This window comes from Bison bison, unplaced genomic scaffold (genome assembly GCF_000754665.1).
Source record: "Bison bison bison isolate TAMUID 2011002044 unplaced genomic scaffold, Bison_UMD1.0 scf7180017864042, whole genome shotgun sequence".
Taxonomy (NCBI): Eukaryota; Metazoa; Chordata; class Mammalia; order Artiodactyla; family Bovidae; genus Bison; species Bison bison.
Window position 1 is genome coordinate 1158819 of NW_011494614.1, and position 22176 is coordinate 1180994.

The window sequence follows — 22176 nt, forward strand, 5'->3', positions numbered from 1 at the left end:
GCAAGGAGATCCAACCAGTCTATTCTAAAGGAGATCAGTCCTGGGTGTTCATTGGAAGGACTGATGTTGAAGCTGAAACGCCAATGTTTTTGCCACCTGATATGAAGAGCTGACTCATTGGAAAAGACCCTGTTGTTAGGAAAAATTGAAGGCAGGAGGAGAACGGGACGACAGAGGATGAGATGATTAGATGGCATCACCGACTCGATGGACATGAGTTTGGGTAAGCTCCGGAGTTGGTGATGGACAGGGGGGCCTGGTATGCTACGGTTATGGAGTCACAAAAAGTTGGACACGACCGAGTGACTGAACTGAACTGATACAGAGTAATAGTGAAAAATTTCTCAGAAATGATTTAGTAAGAGCCACCGTTTCTTTCCTTTCCTTCTAGGAATGTGTATAAAGACATTTTCCACAGAGTCTTGTGACTTAGTCCATTTGAAATACAGTATGTCTGTGTGTACCCCAATGCCAGGTCTTCCTTGGTGGCTTAGCGGTAAAGAATCTCCCTGCCAATGCAGGAGATGTGGGTTTGATCGCTGGATTGGAAGATTCCTATGGAGAAGGAAATGGCCACCCACTCCTGTATTCTTGCCTGGAGATTCCCATGGACAGAGGAGCCTGGTGGGCTGCAGTCCATGGGGTTGCAAAGGGTTGGACACTACTGAGCGACTAAACAACAACAACAACCTTGATCTCAAGGGTCGAGAGCTACGTTCTCTGTTTCCTCAGTGTCAAAAATTGAGCATATGTGCCTTGCAGTGCATTTCACTTCCCTCTCCCTTCCTCATTTGAGATTGGTGGAAGGGGCTAGCTGACCCAGGCAAACTTCTAGAGCAGGAGTGCCTTCTGAAATGAATATTCGATTGTTGCTTGGATCTTTTTCTCCAAATGCCATCTTCTTGCTATTTTGACCTGTTTTGAAGTAATGGCAGATCAGAATCTTTCCATATTAGATGTGTTGACTGGGAGAAGAGAGTATTACTGCTGCCTGGGTTGCTGTCTGGATACAGCAGAGGCAAATTTAGGGACAGTTTACATGGGTCATGAGCTATAGCTAAATCCGAGACAGTGTTAGCAGTAATTTTCATGCTTTTGAGTCTGTGTTTCTTGAACAGTAGTGTTGATGGCAGGGCGATGTGACCGCCCGGTACATAATTTGCCATACTTGGTCTTGGTGTCTCAGGGTGTGGCAGCCTTCTCTGCAGTGATGGATCAAGAGATGTGTGGAAAAAACTATCTTAAGGTATCTACAGCAGGTGAGGCCAGTTAGGCATGGAGATCAAAAGGCAGGAATACATGTGAGATGAATAATAGGACACAATGATAATAGAGACAGGTGTTACTTTGACCTTGTACCTTCTGTCCTGTCTCCTCTCCTTAAGTATAGAGGTGATTTAGTATCCTGATAAAGAGACCTACTCAAACTTCAAACCCTGTCACAGATGGAGGAGATACTCACATATGGATGTTGATTTTATACTATAACATAAAAAATAAATAACCAAATAAATCAGAAAGAAAGAAGGTCTCGGTGTGGCCCAACAACACTCCCTTCCCTGCCCCAGGCTCTGAGCTGATTTACTGTTTCTAAGCAGCTTGTCCCAGCCCATTAAAGATGAGAGACAGGCAAAGGGGGAGAAGGAAAAAGGACAAGCACCTCTGGATGATGATCTACTGAAATAAGGGGCATTCTGGAGAGCCAGTTTGTGGAAGTGTAGCCAGTCCTGCCCATGGAAGTTACTTCTGAGATTATCTCTGAATTTCTATAATGAAAGTGGTCATTATGTTCACCTTAAGGCTTCAGAGGACATAAACAAAACTTCTGAATTTTTGAGACTTCATTTAAGAAGGATTTTAAGATAAGCCATAATGGAAAAGAATATATATATGAAAAGAATGTGTGTATACACACACACACACACATATCCATTTATATTTGCTGTACAGCAGTAATTAACGGAACATTTAAATCAGCTTTGTTGTTTAGTTACTAAGTCGTGTCCAACTCTTTGCGATCCCACAAGCTAATAGCCCACCACCCTCCTTTGTCCATGGGATTTCCCAGATAAGAATCCTGGAGTAGGTTGCCATTTCTTTCTGCAGCGGGTTTTCCAGACCCAGGGATCAAATCTGCATCTCTTGCATCAAAGAATCCACAGGTGGATTCTTTATTGCTGAGCCACCAGAGAAGCCCATAAATTAACTAGACTTCAATTTAAAAAAATATAAGGCATTAGCTTTTGTTAGGTGGAAATCTTCCTCATTCCACAAATCCAGGTAAAGGAGAATGAAATGATGTGAAACATTTTGGTCTATATAAACTGTCACTTTGGATCTTTGGTCATATAATGGTAAAATGGAATTTATGGGACCAAAAGACAGCTGTTAATGTATAGTAGGAGCCTATGAATTTCTTTCATCTTTTTTTGTACAAGTAGAACATCCATGGCAAAGTTTAATTTTTTTTTCTTTCCTTCTTTTTTGGCAAAGTTTACTTTTAATCTAGATAGTGAGTACACTTGTTCCTAGTGAAATGTTAGGTCTCTGGATTGTGCAGCAGTCATATTTTTGGGTTGTGGAGTATTTCATGTAACCTCAGGGCTCTCTCTTTGGGCAGAATTTAGTTGATCCAGGACCAAACAAGGCGATGCTCACTCCAGAAACACATTCACCATAATAAAAGTGTGTTGAGTTCATTACTCATCTTCTGTGTAATTACATGCAGTGAACCAATTTTCTCTTAAAACGGACCACCTTCCAGTATTTTAATTGTGTGCTATAATTCTACTTTTTCTGAAGAAGAGAAATTATTCCATCATAATATTTTGATGAAATTAACAAAGCTCTTGACAGTGCTCAAGTATTTCTTCAATTACCTTTTTAAAAATTTTGTCCAATATGAGGTTTCCTTTCAATGAAGTAATTTAGCCCAGTGAGCGCTTGTCATCTTGAAGTGGCCAAGGTGTTTCTTCACGAGTGATCCTGTATTGTAGTAGAAAAATGAAGATGTAATTATGTTAAATACACGCCAGAATGTTTTATTGAAGATGTATGTGTGGTAGCAGGGTACTTAGTCTTTAAATACGGCTTGTATAACTTGAAATATTTCAATATATGCTTTTGTTGTTTTACCAAACTTCTTGTTGGTTGTCGCTATTGACCATTATAGATTTGATGTAAACTCTGGTGAGAACCTTGTAAACTCTACTTGAGAATTGAATAAGAAGTGTTTTTAGTTACTGGTTTATTATTTTTTCCCCCTTTATGGATTTAGGTGCTCAAAACAGATCATATAAATTACTGAAGTTAACAAACAGTTGAGCCTTTTAGCCAGGAAATCATCAGCAGGCTTTCTTTTGTTTCCTGTTTTTTGTTTTTAAAACCTTTGTACCACTGACATTCTGGAGTTGACGATTTGTTGTGAGCGTTGTCCTCAGCATTGTAGGGTGTTGAACATCAACATCCTTGCGTTCTAGTTAGTAGGTGCCAATAGCTTTATCGTCCTAGCTGTGACCAAAATGTCCTTTAGGGGGCCAGGTTGCCCCTGCTTGATAACCAGTGGTCTAGGTATACACGGACTTTACCGAAATAACAGCTGAAAGCTTTATTGTTTGATAGAAAGAGGATAGGTTTCGCAGAATGTGATTGGTTCAGTTCTGCCTTGATCTGGGTTGGCACCTTTCTGAATTCTTTAAGCTAGCCCTTCTCAGACTTTAATGTGCGTACAGATTTCCTGGGGCTCCAGCTAACATGAAGACTCATATACCATAAGTCTGAAGTTGGGTATAATGTTGATGTTGGTAAGGCAAGGAGTTCTCTTTGAGTAGCAAGTTTTTGACTTTGTACACAGGAAACTTTAATAAATATTTGATGAGGAGGGTTTAAAAAAACAACTTTCCTTTGCTGTAGTTGGGACTTCAGGTAGGAAAAAATAATGTTAAAGGGAGCCTGAAATCTAGAATTTTTCTTAGAGAGTTTACTTGTTACAGATTTCATCATCATAATCTCATCTTTCTGGTCTGGAAATAAAAATAGATATTTTATGGAGAGCCAGTGATAAAGAACATCTTATATTTACCTAGGATAGTCCTAAAAGGTCATGAGGTTTTCTTTAGAAACAAGGAGATGTAGTTCTCTGTGGTGAAATATTTTATTTGATCCAGGGTGATACCGAGCTTGTTCTGGGCAGGAGTGATACTGTCTAACTTCAGAACAGTGCTTACTCTTGCAGAAGGAAGTGGGGCGTAGGGTGGTTGGACTTTAGCTGTATTTGTGGTCATTCATCTCTTAAATTCTGAAACAACTAAACATTACTGTGCCTAGCATTACTGTGAATTATGCGTAAACATTACTGTGAATTAATACTGGGCAATTAGGTATATTGGTGTTACCAGCATTCGTTTATGCACTTTTGTGTACTTGGAATAGTTCATAATTAGGGAAAATGTATATGGAAAATGAATTGCTTTCAAATCACTCTTTTATCACTACCCACCTATGATGAGCATTTTCCTCTCTGTTCTTTGTTCTCTTCTTAGCAAGTAACAGTGTTAGTTCAGCTGGTAGAGAATCCGCCTGCAATGCAGGAGACCTGGGTTCAATCCCTGGGTTGGGAAGATCCCCTGGAGGAGGGCACGGCAACCTACTCCAGTATTCTTGCCTGGAGAATTCCATGGACAGAGGAGCCTGGCTGGGCTACAGTCCCTCCTTTTCGGGGTCGCAAAGAGTCGGACACGACTGAGCGACTTGGCACAGCACACCTGTGAAGAGCATTTTCCTCCCTGTTCTTTGTTCTGTTTTTAGCAAGTGACAGGCTCAAAATTCCTCGTAGAGTTCAAACATCAAAAGCTTTCATTCCAGGTGCCCCAAGATCTTTTCATATGTGATAAATACTTGTTTTCTAGATGATTCTTCTAACAGTAGAAAAGAGTATAGATGTGTGTAATCATTGTGCACATGTCCAAACTTCTTAGGCTGTTTTCTTAGCATTGCTGTTTTTATCTCCCTTGCTGTAATGTGTGACTTTTTCTTTTCTCTCCTTGTCATGCCAGTATGTAGTATCCTAGATGGTTTTCAGAGCAGTTGTAATGGGATGACTAGAATGAGGATTTATGTATGGGCTACTTATTCAGTCTTGTAGTTGCATTTTATAATATTTTATGTTATTAAATATTCAACAGCATACTTTTATTTTAAAAATATTTTATACTTTTGAGTAGTATTAATTAGGTCATCAGTCTTCTGACCTATCTTATTCTATGGTCGGTTGAGTATTTAAGAATTTCTTCATCCTGACTCTTGGTCTTGCCTCTCTCTCCCCAACACCGTGACTCCTGAGGAGTGGGTAAACAGTGTCTTTTTCTTCTAGGTCATAGACCTGTTCAAAAGGAAGTCATTATAGGCTCGTCAGTTTATTTCAAAGAAGTTACTGTTTTTATTCTGTAACTGACCCGCCCACCTTGCGACTCAGAAAGCCATTTCCTACTCCATTTCCTACTTGGCTGCTGCTCAGACTTCGACTATGGCTGTCTAACCCCTCTCTGCCCTCCCTGTGTCCTCTCTCTGGCCTGCGCTCTGTCTAGGCTCAGCCAGTGGGAATCTTGCTTTCTTTTGTACCCAAAGGAATGAGTACCTCCCTTATCTTTCTTCATCCTCATGAGCATTAATGTCCAGTGCTCATCACACTTCTCAAAGGCTGCCAGGGACCTCATTTCTAAATTTATGGTCCCTCTCTCTGTCATTCTGTTTCCTGACTTCCCTGTAATAGTTGATGGTATTGATTTTCGCAGGTTGAAATCCTCTGTTCATAAGGTACATTGTAGCCTTTGGCTCCTGTATACATTGGATCTTCCTTTCCTTCATTTGTTTACTAAACCCATCAGAGCATGTTTCCAGGCAGTTTGGAGATACAGTGGGGCTTCCCAGGTGGCTCAGTGGTAAAGAATCTGCCTGCCAGTGCAGGAGATTCATGGGTTCGATCCCTGGTCGGAAAGATTCTTTGGAGAAGGAAATGGCAACCCACTGTAGTATTGTTGCCTGGAAAAATCTCATGGACAGAGGAGCCTGGTGGGGTCCATGGCATCCCAAAGAGTTGGACATGACTGAGCACAGCACAGGCAGGCAGGCAGGCATGGAGATACACTGGCCACAGGGAACACTCAGGAAGTTCCCAATCTAGGGGAGACGGAACACAGTGGTACTTTTGGGTGCAACAAGGGGCTGTGATTGAAGGAGGAGGCACAGGAGCAGAGCTACCACTCAGCACCTTCCAGCTTCAGGAATGGTGGTATTAAAGCTGTCTTCTTGGGTCATGTGACAGTGAGGGTTGACAAATTAGTTAGGTTTAGCCAGTCAAATGGAGAAGGCAATGGCACCCCACTCCAGTACTCTTGCCTGGAAAATTCCATGGGCAGAGGAGTCCATGGGGTCGCTAAGAGTCGGACACGACTGAGCGACTTCACCTTCACTTTTCTCTTTCATGCATTGGAGAAGGAAATGGCAACCCACTCCAGTGTTCTTGCCTGGAGAATCCCAGGGACGGCAGAGCCTGGTGGGCTGCTGTCTATGGGGTCGCACAGAGTCGGACACGAGGACACGAGAAGCGGACACGAGAAGCGACTTAGCAGCAGCAGCAGCCAGTCAAAGGGGAGGGAGCATGTGTGGGGCAGAGAGAGCTACCAGGCACATCCACCAGGACTCCTGAGATGATAGCACAGCAGGGGTCCCGTGGCTTGCCCAAGCTCTTGAGTAACATAATAGAGCCTTGTTAATCAGTTACTGTTACCGCCATTTTACAAATGAGGAAGCTGGTGCTGAAAATGGTTAAGTAACTCATCAAAGGCGAATTGGGCAGATGATACATGGTCAGACAGTATTAAAACTTGTGTGTTCATCTCCCAGCAAGGTCTTCCCTACTCCTATGGTAACTCAGGCAGGCATGTTTTGTGTGTGTCTGTGAGTGTGCACACGTATTGCAGGCCCTTCAGCATTGTTGTAGAATATTGTTTTTAGGAATCACTTATCAAGTATTTTTTTTTTTGAGGTGAGGTGGACGTGTGAGTGTGAGAGTGGGATCTAGTGGTTAAGAGGTCTGCCAGGTGTGGGTGCAGTCTCTCCAGTGAGCCTCTGGGTACCATTGTGTACAGAACCTCTGTTTAATTTGCCAGTTTCTGAAAGTTTAAAAATGAACACCTGACTAGAAACAAATCACATATATTAGTGATTACAACAAATGACAGTAGTCAGTTGGTGGAGACCCTGTTGCTGGAGGAAACCCAGGTCTGCTGCTGTGGTTTGGATGCTAGGATCCTGGGCATGAGGAGGACCTTGGTTGTTGCTGTTTCTCCCTTCCAGCCAGTTTTCTCTATATGGGCATGAGGTCTAACTTGATTCCTCAAACTCCTGGCCACCATGGCCCATTGACTTCATCTTCGGTCGGAATGTACGCCAGCGAGAAACGTGCTTTCACTTATAAGTGGGCAGATGTTGTTGTCTCTGAGTTGTTTGTTGTTCAGTCACTAAGTTGTGTCCAACTCTTTGCAACCCCATGGACTGCAGCACTCCAGGCTTCCCTGTCCTTCACTGTATCCCAGAGTTTGCCCAAATTCACGTCCAAATCAATCAATCAGTGATGCTTTCCAACTATCTTATCTTCTGCCGCTGCCTTCTCCTTTTGCCTTCAGTCTTTCTCAGCATCAGGACCTTTTCCAATGAGTCAGCATTTGCATCAGGTGGCCAAAGTACTGGAGCTTCTGCATAGTCCTTTCAATGAGTTTTCAGGGTTGATTTCCTTTAGGATTGACTGTTTTGACCTCCGTGCTGTCCAAGGGACTCTCAAGAGTCTTCTCCATCACCACAGTTCAGAAGCATCAATTCTTCGGTGCTCAGTCTTCTTTATGGTCCCACTCTCAGATCTATACAGGACTACTGGAAAAACCATAGCTTTGACTGTCAGTTCAGTTCAGTCACTCAGTCGTGTCTGACTCTCTGCAGTCCCATGGACTGCAGCACTCCAGGCTTACCTGTCCATCACCAGCTTCCAGAGCCTACTCAAACTCATGTCCATCACATTGGTGATGCCATCCAACCATCTCATCCTCTGTTGTCCTCATCTCCTCCTGCCTTCAATCTTTCCCAGTATCAGGGTCTTACGGACCTTTAATTGAGGAGCAGTGCTAGTTCATTCTCACATTGGAAACACCTGCATCTTCTTCATAGGCTGAATTGCAGACACCTCAGAACTTCCTCTTCCACCAAAGCATAAGCTCAGCTCTGTCCTTACACCTTCAGGCCTCCTTCCTGGGCCCTCCTGTTTACAGACTCTCAAAATCACGAAGACTAAACATCTGTGAGTTTCTGCCACAAACAGCTGTTCTTTGATTCCATGTAATAACAGGTAGACTGATAACATGAAGACTTAGTTTTTACTTTTAATTCCAACCACTCTCCTTAAAATACATTTAGCCAAACTCGCAGCTATGTGCAAGAGTGGCATCTCCTCGAACCTGGGTCTGTCTTCACAACTTTGGGTGATGCAGGCAGGTAATTAGGAGCTGGGGGAAGAGGTGAGGTGCCGCACAGGCCCTTCTGGGGCCATGAAAATGCCCCCCCACCGACCCTAGCCTCTGTGTCAGTAACTGCATCTAGTTTGTCAGGATGGATTTGGGGGGATTTTTCACCTATAGTCTTGGGGTTGCCCAGGATTTCTCATCCTTGGTACTGTCAACGTTTTTTTGAGTTGCACTTCTCTGTGGGTGAGTGGTCTGGTGCATTGTAGATGGCTGCATCTCCAGACTCTATCCACTAGGTGCCAGCAGCTCCCATGGTTTAAGACATGAAGTAGCCCCTTAATAATAGTTATATTTCTTACCATTTTGATACAGGAATAGAATGTAATCAACTCTGTAATTGATGCTAAACTTTATGCATTGAGTAACTCGGCAGCAATACGTGATTCATATGTTTAGGTCTTGGAATGTGAAGTAGGTTTTCTTTACTGTCCTATTGGATTAGTGGGCAGGCAGTGGAGCATAATGATTAAATGGACGCAGTGGACCTTGGTTAAAAATATGGCTCAATTTCCTAATAGCTGTGGTAGTCGATTATTTGGGGCTTCCTGGGTAGCTCAGACGGTAAAGAATCTGCCCTATTTGCAGAATGCCTCCTGGTTTCTGTGTTTACATCTAAAAGGAGAGGTAGTAGTTGCTACTGCATAGGGTTTCTATTCCTGTAAGACCTGGTGCCCGGCAGTGTGTGACTCAGAGGGACCAGTGGGGGTTCAGAGAGTGAGTGACTCAGCTGACAGCAGAATTGGATCTGACGTCTCTGGGACTCGCAGTGGGCCAGGACTTCCCCTGGGCTGGGCCCCACATGTGCCCTACTTCCCCACATTTATGTGAGGTGGTTTTTCTGCACCAATGCAGGGCTCTAGGAGACACTGTAGATCCGTTTCCGAGTGCTCCGCACCTCTCTGGGGAGTCTGGCCCAGGAGTGTTTGCCTAGGGGTGGCTGGGGGAAGGCTGTGCATTCTGTGGTCCCTGGGTTCTAGTAATGGAAAGTGGCACTCTAAGTAAGTGAGGGTTTCCCTTCACTCTGAGGGAGTAAGGGTGAAGTCCAAAGCATTGCATGCTCCTACTTGGCAGTCCACGCAGACCTGCATCTTTGATGAGAGTGATATAAAGCTATGAAACTCCTATCTCCAGAGTTCGGGGGGCTGATTCCTTCTCTGGAATTAAATGGAGATGTCACGATTCCTGACTCTCCCTCTCCCTGCCGCCCCCCTGCTTCTGCCTGCAGCCTGTTCTTCTGCAGCATTGTTTTGGAATATGTGTTTCTGTTCCCTGGGGGCCAGACAAGGAAATGAATCTCTGACCTCTTTTTGCTTCACTGAGATGATGTTTCTCAGTCAGGCGTGCTGTACTCAGATCTTCAGATCTTTGGGCTTAGGGCGGCCTTAACACATGCCCCTTTGCTAGGGGGCTGGGGAACAGATTTTTAATTCTGAGAAACCAACTGCTTTCATGTCTTAGATGAATATGTTTATGTTTATGTTTGTTCAAGATTCAGGCTTACATATCCAAAGGAAAAGAATATAAATATCCAGGACTCTTAAGTGGGAATAGAAATACTACAGAGAAGTGATTCTTATACACTTTAAAGCCTAAAATTCAAGTACTTCCTGCCTGTTAGAGGAAGTCAGTAAATTTTGATTCAATAAAATGTATTGTTATGAATTGGGAAAATTCTTTAAATGAATTTGTATTTTGTTAAACACAATAGTGACAATGGAGCAACTATAATTCACTTGAAAATAAGTAGGACTTAAATGTGAAAGATGCATTTTCATGCAGCTTAAAGATGGTGCTCAGAGTGCATATGGAATGGAAGACCTTTTCTTTTTGAGTTCTAGGCCCTTCCCAGTGGGATCCATTGTTGAATGTAAATGTCCTCTTTCAATAATCCATTAGTGATTATTTCACTTTTCATATGGATTTCAATTTGAATCAGTCTTACATGTTTTGAGAGAGCTATCTTACATCTTGCCATACCCTGTGGGAGCTATTAGTTGCCATTTCATCACTGCCTCAGATGTAGTTGTCTGAACTGTACAAAATCTGATAATTAGAAGTGTTCCTTTCCATCTGTACCATGAATTGCATTTCATGTTCATGACCTACTTGGACAAGGATCAGTTTTATTTTCTCTATACTGTTTTTTTTTTTAATGTAGCCTTCCCTGACTTCTAATCTTTATCCATACATTATTGCTTTCCTCTTTTGTATTCAAGATCTGTGTCTGTCTTTAGACTATTTTCTTTCAAGGTATAAACCTGCAGAAGTTCTCTTGAAGTTGTGACACCCTCATAGCTATAAACTTGCTCAAGCCTTTTCCAACCTCACATAACAAAAGTAGAAACCTTCTGTAGGTGGCAAAGAATGAGCCCCAATATCAGTGAGCTTATCTTGTTTCTGAGTATCACTGCCCACTAAAAGGGACCAAGCCTCCTTGGGGAAATGACTGATTTCAAATTAGGCACAGGGAAAAGTGAGTTGATACCTTGCCGGCAAAAAGCAAGGTACTCAGACTAACAAGGAAATGTTAAGGAGGGGAAAAAAGGACATGAGAGCTGACTTGGTGACACTTCTAAATTCAACAATTTGTATGTGAATAAGAATAACGGTAATAGATGAAAACACTTTTGAAAGCAAACCAAATTCAAGAGTTGCTAGTACTATTAAAAATATAGATAAAAAAGGGAGGATGAAGACAAGAGAATGTCTTCACAGGAGAATGTCAACTAGAAAAGGTAGAAGGAATGATAGAAAGAAACCAGTTTTCAATCTCAGCATAATAACGGATGCAGGCAACAATCTTCAAGGTTTGTTAAAAGTCAGCAAAAGTTTCTAGGAGAACAGGATATTCTGGTCTACAAGCATCACTCTCAGATCACGTAGAATAACAAAGGAAAAATTATACCTTTTCAGTAGGGATATCTGACAGTCACTGAATGATTGAACTTACCAAAAATGGAATATTTGATATTCACCCCCCCAATATAACTCAGATGTATACAACATACCTTGTTAAAAAGCTAATCATGGATAAACAATTGGACAGATTCAGAGCATGATCATTCTATAAAAGAGCCAGCTCAGAACCTCTAAATAAATTAGTATCATGAAAAACAAACAGATGGGATGGGGTGGAAGCAAGCAGTTCTTAGACATCTCTACCTTCCTTACCTTTTCTTCTCAGTCACCTTTGGGAGCTTCTCTGCCTGCCCTGAAATTGGTGTTTTTTACTCTGTTCCTGGCCATCTTTTCTCATTCTCCCCGCTTCTTCTAAGCCGAAGTAATCTTTGTTTAGAATATTGTTTAAGACTGTCATCTGTAAGACAGACTTTTCCCTTCATCTCTCACATAATGCTTTTGGCACCTTCTATGAGGCAGTGTTCTTGGTATTGGGGGTCCTGCCCTCTTAGAGCCCAGAGTCCTTGTGGTTCTGGTGTCTGAGCAGCCTCCTCACCCAGCTCTCCGCTGAGCACCTCCATTTCCTGCAGTCCTGGGTTGTCATCTAGAAACAGTCTTGTCATCTGTTTCTACTCTCTTCACATTTTACGGCAATAATTGCCAGTTACTCGGAACTTTACCTATGTATCAGATACCGGCAATGCTAACTGCTTTTAAAAATACTTATTCTTTTCAAGGGATTCCCTTGTGGCTCAAATGGTAAAGAGTCTTATTCTTGTCAAAGGAATATTTGATATTTTGAAAAGAATTTATGCAAAGAAGCTAAAGCACACAAAAAGAACACAGCATTGACTTGAGAGCCAGAGCCTTACCGGGTATGCCAACTTTTCCCTTCTCATTCCCCCTGGGCTGTGCCTTTCTCCACTGGGAGAGAACTCTGTCTTGAATTTTGTGTCGTTTATTTCCCATCTTGATTTAAATCTATATGAACATAGATTCCATTAAAAAATTGTTCATGGTTCATGGTTTGTGTAGTCTTCCAGGACTTTTTTTTTTCTTTTTTATCCCCAGCTCAGCATTATTGTTTCTAAAGGAATTGGAATCTTTGGAAAGGCTTGGAAATAGTTGGAAAAGATGAACGTTCATTCACCCTTTAGCTGAGCATTTTAATTCCTAAGTATATGTTCTAGAAGAATCTCTCCCAGAAGCATTCCAAGGATATACAAGAAGATGCTCATAGAAACATTACTTGTAATGGCCAAAGTGTAGAAATAGCAACTGGTTATTGACAGGAGAATGAGTTTAAAATTTTAGTGGAATTTTGTGTAGCAGTGAAAATGAATGAACTACAGCTGTGCTTTTTAAAATCCTCCTGATAAGAGAAATCCCATATTACAGTTGAGGAAACTGAGGTCTAGAGAGCTTGAATAACTTATCTAAGTTGTAAGAACAAGTATGTTGTAGAACTGAGAGTGTTATTCTAAAGCTGTAACGACTATGGAGTATTGTTTCTTGTTGAAAAGTCTTGTCTTTATTAGCTTGTGTGTTCCACTGAATGGAGAGAGAGCTTCGTATTTTTGTCTAGCTCAGCAAATGGATCATAATAGGAGTTGAATGAATTTCTGATGAATGAAGACATCCTTACTTTACATAGGAAGAATGCTATGTAAGGGAGCTTAGTAGCTTGAGCGAGTTCTGAGATGGTAACCAGAGCACCTGCAATTGAAACCCAGGTCTTTCAAGCCCTCAGTGACTGTAGCATCTTACCTGTATGCTCTTTCCTTGGTTTCATCCCCTACCCCATCCCAGTGGATGGCTGAGGGATGCCTGGCAGGTGTAATGTCAGCATAACTTGGATTATTACTACCCCGAAGTCCTTAGCCAGGGCCCACAATTGCTCTCCTGGTGGACAGCAGAGGCCTTTCTTCAGCTATATGGCGTTTTTTTTTTTTAACCTATAATATGAACCTGCCCAGCCTGCAGCAGCAAAAGTGTCAGCAAACTTCCTGTCTCTTGAACGTCCCTGACATGATCAGCTTGTGCCAAAGTGCAGGCAGTTTGTGCATATGGGGTGGGGGTGTAGAGCACGCAAGGTTGCAGATATTTGTTGCCTTTGACAAGTAAACCAGTATGTGTCATAAAACAGTTATTTCACTCTTTAATTTTTTTGGCTGAGTGGAACAAAAATTGAAAAGAAAAGCAAAAGCTTAACTGCCCAGCTATTCCCTTGAGCTTTTCCTTGCCTGCCATCCAGTGTCAGGAAAAGCTCTGAGCAGATACATGTTTTTTCTCTGTCTCAAATAAATCATGAAAAGCTTTTGTTCCTTTGTAAATTGGGGGTGAGGGGGCAGAGGGGGAGAGGCATTGGCAAGGGTCTACAAACATGACCCACCAGATTTTGTCAGGAACTGCATAGGAGGAGCAGGACTATGCAGGTAGATTTGCTTTCACACTGTCTCCGCGGTGATGCCGAAGTTCAGCTCTATAAAGATGAACCTCAATGGGGCAGAGGTTCTCGGAGCCCTGACCTCTGCCTGTGGTTGTCTGTCTCTAGCATCTTACTGTGGTGTCTCATATTGGTCTCTGTTAAAACCTCACTTTCTCAGTGAGGCCTTACCGGTTTACGACCCCTGACACAGCCGAGCACCTACCCAGCACACGCCAGCCCCTCACATGCTTTATTTTCTTCAGAGCCATCTTCGTTATTTAAAGTGATACTTATTTTTCAATTTATTGTCTCCATCATCCCTCCACCTCCCTCTTCCTACTGTGCCACCCTCTAAAAGGTAGCCTTCATGAAAATAGAACTTACTTCTTTTCTTCACTGTTAAATTAGTGCCAGGCATATAGTAGAAGTTCATTAGATATTTACTGAATTTATGAATGACTGTATCTGTACAACTTTGGTCAAATAAAGGACTCAACTGTTGAATGAAGAGTCTGTTGAGGACCTCAGAGTTTTATATTTTCTATGTGTTGAATAGGTTAAAATGTATAGACATCTTTTAAAATCATTGGTGCATAAAATCGGATTAACCATAGTCTTTGGTTTATGGCATATTCTTATGATGCAAGGTTCATGCAAGGTTGACTGTAAAAATTTTTATCTTATTATTCTTAATCACATTATTAATTTCCTTCAAACTTGTTAACCAAAACAAAAGCCAAGACTGACAATAATAAGCTATTAATACATGGAACTGAATTCTCTTTCTTCCCACATGCTGTCTCTCTGGCCACCATGTACCCTGAGCCTCATTTTTTTCATTTACTCAGTTTAGTTTTATTGTGTTTTGTTATATGTATGTATATTCCCAAAAGTGTGTTGTATGCTTATGTATGTGTATGAAATTATGATCTTTAGGAAACTATGTAATCATTTAGTGGTTTAAATATTATCACACCACGCATTGTCCATGTTATTTGAGTGTTGCTATAAATCATCTGTTTTGGTGACTGTAACATTCCATTGTCTGACCATTCAGACCATTCAGCTTCCTGTGTCTGACCATTCAGCTTCCTGTGTTCACGTTTCCAGGGTTTTGCCCTTTTGAACCATGCCAAGGTATATATCGTTCATGTCTTTGGATGAACATGTGAAAGAGCTTCTTGTGTGCATAAATCTAGGTATTTAATTATTGAATCATAGATACATGAATGTTAAACTATAGACAATGATGTCAAACAATATCCCAGAGTGATTGCAAATCCTCTGTGGATACCAATCCTCATTTCCTATTCTCAGATTTACTAATGTACTAATGGTGTACATTAGTAAATGTACTGATGGTGCAAAAGACGCAGTGTGTAAAACAAACCTGCTGATACCTCAGCACACTTGAAGGCCATGTACCCAGTTGTGTCCTGTAGTCATTTTGTAACTTACTGGCATGCAACCTTAGTAAACAACAAAAAAAGCCAACAACATATGGGGCTTCCTTGGTGGTCTAGTGGTTAAGAATCCACCTTGCAATGCAAGGAACTTCCTTGATCTAGGAAGGAAGATCCTACATGCCGTGGAGCACCTAAGCCTGTGTGCCACAGCAATTGGGCCTGTGCTCTAGAGCTGGGAGCTGCAGCTATTGAGCCCTCGTGCCACAACTGCTGAAGCCTGTGTGTCTAGAGCCTGTGCTCCGCAGCAAGAGAAGCCACTACAATGAGAAGCCCACACACCACAATGAAGAGTAGCCCCTGCTCGCTGCAACTGGAGGATGCCTGCACACAGGCATCCTGTGTGCAGCGAAAGACCCAGCACAGCCAAAAAATAAAATAATAGGAAAAAAAAAAACCCTACAAAACAGAAAAAGTTAAGTTCACTTTAGAATGACTGTGATAATGTAATATGTATTGTCCATTTGACAAATTAAATGGCATTATAAGAATAGTTCACAAAGCACTTCTGCTGTATATGATAGTTGTCTAGAGGAACAACACTTGAGAGTGGGTTATGAGCTAAATTAGGTGCTTTCTTCATGGAACACCATTTTTACTGGAAAGAATAATACACAAACTCTAGCAGTTCATACTTGGGTATTTGGTGGACATTTTCTCAAAATCGAATGGAATGCTCCTTCAAGTCAAGGAAAAAAAATAGCAGTACTTTCCAGTACTTAGAATGAGATCAGTGCCACTGTAAATACTGGTTTTTGATACTGTGTAATGAAAAGTATACTTCAAAGTTCCGGATAAATGTATCTCTCCAAATGACCAATGATTATATGGTATAAAATCTAGCAGTGGTAAAAGATTTCTTCAAAGACTAAATTATACTAAAGGATTTTTAATGTAACAAAAATGTTCATTGATATGGATTTAGTTTCTCCTTTGCAAACAGCCTTTAAGAAACTGCTGCTTTTTTGAGTTTTGATGTGGTACCAAAGAAGGTGGAGAAGGAAATGGCACCCCAATCCAGTATTCTTGCCTGGAGATGCCCATGGACAGGAGCCTGGCGGGCTACAGTCCATGGGGCGCAAGAGTCGGACACGACTTAGTGACTACACCACCACCGATACCACCAAAGAAGAAAATCCAGAAGGCTACAAAAATGCTTCTTCCTTGTCCTGTTAGAATATATCTATGTGAAACTAGATTTTCTTCAGTACATTTTAACTAAAACTACATTTTGAAATTCATCCAATGCAGATGTGGATGGGAGAATTTAACTGTCTTAGGCCAGATGTTAAAGAGATGAGCAAAAATGTAGAATCATGCTATTTTCTTCACAAAACTTTTAGGGAAATATAATTACTTTTTACAGAAATGTATTTTTCATGTTACCATTTAATGCTATTTTTAAAACAAATTAAAAATATTTTATGAATTTCACAATTAAAATTTCTAATATAGTAAACATTGCTGGGTATAACAACGAGCTTTGGGCTTCTCAGTAGTGTTCAAAGGCTCTTGAGACCAAAGTTTGACAATTCTTGGCTAAAATATATTTTACTCTATTTTCTAATAAGGTTTTTTTTTGGGGTTTAGTTTGCTTATTTTATTATGTCAGCTCTTAATCCATCCCATATATGGACTGTCTGTAAATCCCAAAACAAAAAAAGACACCAGATCTTTATGGAGAGTGACTAAATGAAAAATGTATATAACTTCTGCCTATCATTGTAACTCCTGCTCATCAGATATCTTTCATTTTTCTTTTCTTTTGAGATTTTTGATAGGGTTGTTAATTTGTTTGATTGTCCATCCATCCATCAAACATGAATTAAGCAAATAATACCTTTCATTAGTTCCTCCCACCCCTTTCTGTGTAAGACCATCACCTGTGGGGCTCATGGGCCCTGACCCGGATCTCCACGCCCCACAGCTGTCATACCTGCTGATCTGGGCTGGAGGGACTGGTCTGCTTGTTTACAGTGGTCACTAACTGGTTACAGTTAGTTAGTGGCCAGTGGACCTGTTGATAGGTACTTACTACTAAGATACTGACGCAGTGCCCAGTTTTCTGTTGGAATGATAGGAGATAAATTGAGAGAAGTATTCATTTCCCCTTATTTTATGATTTCTTACTTGGCCCGATGACTGTGGGAATCCAAGCAATTTCCTGTGGGATTTTACTCTTGACAGGAATCCCTCTAACTTAGTAAGTTACTAGCAAGGAGGAGGGAGGAGCTCCCTTTTTATTGAGTAGCTCCTAAGGTACCAGGGACTGGCCTGTCTTATTGATTTAGTAGTTCTTCGGGGTGATAGCTTTATTGTGATGGAGCAGAGGTGGATCACAGAGGCAAAGGAACTAAAAAACAAAATGTAGCCCAAGCCCACAGTAGATTCAAATTCAGCTGTTTCTCTGAAAAGTGCCTGCTTTTTCGACGGTGGAAAATTTCCTCTCTAAAAACCTGGGTCCCAATAATATTGACTGTTTTATACAATGTGATTATTGCCATTATTGTGTAAGTACCTAGTTAAGGTGAAGAGCAGTCCCACATACTCTTGCATCTTCAGCTTTTATTTGTGTATAAATCACAATTCTTATTGGACTTGTTTATCTCCTTAGGTCAGAGACAGGATGGGGCATTTTGACTTTTTCCTTTTAAGTTCAACCCTTGGACTTTATTAGCTGTGTTATCCTGTTTGAATCACCAAAGCTCTCTGGACTCCAGTTTCCTAATCAGTAAAACAGAGCCAATGATAGAAGTTCTTTCCCAGTGTAATTTGGCTGCTGGAAATATCCACTTTTGATAGCAGAATCTGTGCAGAGGCTTTAAAAACAGAGTACTTGTACGGATAATTAGAAGTCCTGCTGCTGCTGCTGCTAAGTCGTTTCAGTCATGTCCGAATCTGTGTGACCCCATAGACGGCAGCCAACTAGGCTCCTCTGTCCCTGGGATTCTCCAGGCAAGAACACTGGAGTGGGTTGCCATTTCCTTCTCCAATGCATGAAAGTGAAAAGTGAAAGGGAAGTTGCTCAGTCGTGTCCGACTCTTTGTGACCCCATGGACTGTAGCCTACCAGTTTCCTCCATCCATGGGATTTTCCAAGCAAGAATACTGGAGTGGGTTTCCATTTCCTTCTCCAGGTGATCTTCCCGACCCAGGGACTGAACCTGGATCTCTTGCATTGTAGGCAGACACTTTACCGTCTGAGCCATCAGGGAAGTCCCTAAATCTCACTAGTGTATAGGAATTATGTGTTGTTTTTTGTTATTCAGTCGCAAAGTTGTGTCTGAGTCTTTGTGATCCTATGAACTGCAGCATGCCAGGCTCCTCTGTCCACCACTGTCTCCCGGAGTATGCTCAATTCCACTGAGTCAGTGATGCTATCTAACCATCTCAAACTCTGTTGCCCTCTTCTCCTTTTGTCTTCAGTCCTTCCCAGCATCAAGGTCTTTTCCAATGAGTTAAATGTTCGCATCAGGTGGCCAAAGTATTGGATCTTCAGCATCAGTCCTTCTAAAGAATATTCAGTCTTTCCAACGATTTCTTTTAGGATTGACTGGTTTGATCTCCTTGCAGTCCAAGGTACTCTCGAGTCTTCACCACGACCACAATTCAGAGGCATCAGTTATATGGTGCTCAGCCTTCTTTATGGTCCAGCTCTTACAACCATACATGAAAAACTACTGGAAATTCACCATAGCTTTGACTATATGGACCTTTGTTGGCAAAATAACGTCTCTGCTTTGTAATATGTTGTCTAGGTTTGTCATAGCTTTCCTTCCAAGGAGCAAGCACCCTTTACTTTCATGGCTGCAGTAACTGTCAAATTATCTGCATTCAAAATCCACAGTGATTTTGAATTATGTAGGTTGTTATTAGTGATGTTTCCCTCACCCTTTGATTGTTGGAGCTACCTTCTAACACTTTTATTTTTTATTAGATTGAGTCATATAAAATTGCTAATATTTGATTATATTTTATGTGCAAAAAATGTCAATTTCATATGGTTAATGCAGATTTATTTAAAATAGTCTTTAGTAAAATTATGCATGAACAGTGAAAATCTATATAGTTGCATAGAAGGGCATAGGACCAAAAGTCAGTGAGCCTTGATCTTGGTTATGTTTTACAAATTAAACTTTTATTATGGATTTTCTTTCTCAAACTATCTGATGACCGTGTGAATGCTGCCTAGTAGCCAGTGAAATGTTTTCTGTTGAAGAAGTGCTGAAGGCCATGGAGCATTTTTTCCCAGAATGAGTTGATGCAGACAGTTGGCCCAAATGGAGGAAAGAAGAATTAGTTGCAAATGCCAGTCTCTTCTTTTTAATTGTGTTAAGTGTGAGATCTACCTTTATGTCTAAAGGTTTATATATATAGGTGGATAGATTTTCTCCTGTGAATGCTTTCTTTAAGTGGAGAAAACTGGCAGGGAAGTGATAGGTATAAAACTGAATTAGGGAAGACTCCTTTAAAGAGTAATTTATGAAGAAGGAAGTCACAACTTACAGCAAGTACTAAATTTAGTGATTTCTGAAGTTTCTGATGGCAGAGGGGGAAACTGATTGTCATTGGCAAAATATACTCTAAACCTCTGCCTTATTTCATTTGAAGTATTCTTACAATCTCACCAGAAAATGGAGCTCCTCAGCAAAAGATGTTTTTTTTTTTTTTGTACTGGGAAATAAACTGGAATGGATGTTAAAAATGAACTAAGTTTTAAAATTATTAATTTAGATTCTATGGAATTTACTACCCAACTTTCTAGAAAAACAAGCAATAGAATAAGTTTCACAAGTTATATACTTTGGTCTTTCCATCCACGAATTAAGCTTAAAATGGTACCAATGCTTGATATTTAATAGTGTTACGTGAAATCTCAGAGGAAGAAATCAGAAGACTCAATCAAGATGGAAATAAAAACTTATAAGACATTAGGAATTGGGTCTAAGATGGCAGAGGAGCAGGTGGAATGGAGTGCATCTGTCTCCACAGACACCTCTAGACAACACTTGGAGATGCAATAGTTCTCACAGAACACTGGCTGAATACTACTAGGAGCCTTGATCACCAGAAAGGACTATACGAATCCACACATGACTGGGTAGGATGAAAGAAGTGAGAAGGAGGAGGAGAGCAAGGAGGACCAGACTTGTACCCTGGGGTTGGGGAGCTAAAGCAGGGGAGAGATTGCTGAATTCCAGGGAAATCGGTTCGAACAGAAGGCAAGCATTTGAAGAATCAGAGGAGAGTGAAGCAGCTGATCTGTGATAGTCTGCATAGAGTGAGAACCACACGGACAGTCTGCCACAGGCCTATGTACCCCGGACTGGACTCATGTCCACCAGTGCACACAGGGGCTCGAGGTGGAGCATGGGGATTGGAGAGCAATCCTAGGGTGAGGACTGCTATTGATTGTAGGGAGATGGTCTGAGGGAACAGGAGGAAGGAAATCCGCAACAGGGAATGCCTTTGGAGGAAATCTTGACGGCATTGGAAGCAGGGCACTATTGCTGAGCCACTCGCAAGGGGTGGAGCCACCACTGTAACCTCTCTCCCCACAGCAGCCCAGCAATAGAGAAGGACCACCCACGGTTGCCTCTTGTGTGCCTGCTGCTGGAGGCTAGAAAAAGCTCCTAATAGAGCTGTATCCCTTGAACCCATGGCTTCTGGCCTCCCTGTGCACCTGGTGCTTCCAGGGCCCTCAGGATCCAAGCAGCTATGCCACCTCTGTGTTTGGTCCTCACTGGGGCAGACTCAGGAGCAGGCTCCTGTGGGTGGCCCGCGTGTAGAGGTTAGGGCAGACTCAGGTCCTCTAGGGCAGCCTCAGGAGCAGGCTCCCGTGCGTGGCCCATGTGTAGATAAAATCACAATTGAGCTCCAGGGGCGGAATGACTGAGGAAGAGCATCAAAATCCTTTCCATCACCTGCACAAGCTGCAGATTAAATCCACAAGGTCAACTAGGTAGACTGTGTCTGTGGATTATATGAAAGGACAATGTGTTCCCACAACAGAAAATGCTCTTAACTCTGGCAGCCGTGGACACTGGAGGCAAGTACATGTGAGAATAGGGGCAGATTAGCAACTCATTCAAGGTGGCCACCATCACCTTGATAGCAAAACCAGACAAAAATATCACAGAAAGAGATAATTACAGGCCAGTGTCACTGAACATAGATGCAAAGATCTTCAACAAAATATTAGCACACAGAATCCACCCACATATTAAAAGGATCATACACCATGATTAAGTGGGGTTTATCCAGGGATGCAAGGATTCTTCAGTTTATGCACATTGATCCATGTGACACACTGTATTAACTAATTGAAAGATTAAAAACCATACAGTAATCTCGATAGATGCAGACAAAGCTTTTGATAGTTCTCAACATCTATTTAAAAAAGTCTCCGGTAAGTGGCATAGAAGGAACCTACCTCAATATAATAAAGGCCATGTATAGCAAGCCTGCAACAAACATTATTGTCAATGGTGAGGAACGAAGTATTTCCTCTTAAGATCAGAAACAAGACAAGGATGCCTACTCTCATCACTGTTATTCAGCATAGTTTTGGAGGTCCTAGCCATGGCTACCAGAGAGGAAAAAATTAAGGAATCCAGATTGGAAAAGAAGAAGTAAAGCAATCACTGCTTGTAGATGACATGATACTATACATAGAAAACCCTAAAGATGCCACCAGAAAATTATTAGAGCTTATCAACGAATTTAATAAAGTTGCAGGATGCAAAATTAATGCACAGAAATACCTTGCCTTGTTATAACAAAGAAAAGTCAGAGAAATAAAGGAAACAATCCCA

The 22176-nt window shown here is 41.5% G+C and overlaps 2 protein-coding genes across 17 annotated transcripts in view; one reads left to right on the forward strand and one right to left on the reverse strand.

The window, feature by feature from the left end:
- Positions 1 to 22176, forward strand: part of MED12L (mediator complex subunit 12-like) — a 368195-nt gene that overhangs the window by 144216 nt on the left and 201803 nt on the right. The gene's annotated exons all lie outside the window — the stretch shown is intronic.
- Positions 1 to 22176, reverse strand: part of P2RY14 (purinergic receptor P2Y, G-protein coupled, 14) — a 68615-nt gene that overhangs the window by 8481 nt on the left and 37958 nt on the right. For 4 of the 9 annotated variants that reach the window (XM_010835371.1, XM_010835369.1, XM_010835368.1 and 1 more), the window contains one exon: positions 2880 to 2985. The exons of 3 other annotated variants lie outside the window; for them this stretch is intronic. The gene's annotated coding sequence lies outside the window, so the exon portion shown is untranslated. Of the gene's footprint in view, positions 1 to 2879; positions 2986 to 12343; positions 12453 to 22176 lie in introns of all 9 variants that reach the window. 2 more of the 9 variants (XM_010835372.1, XM_010835370.1) reach the window with 1 other exon arrangement.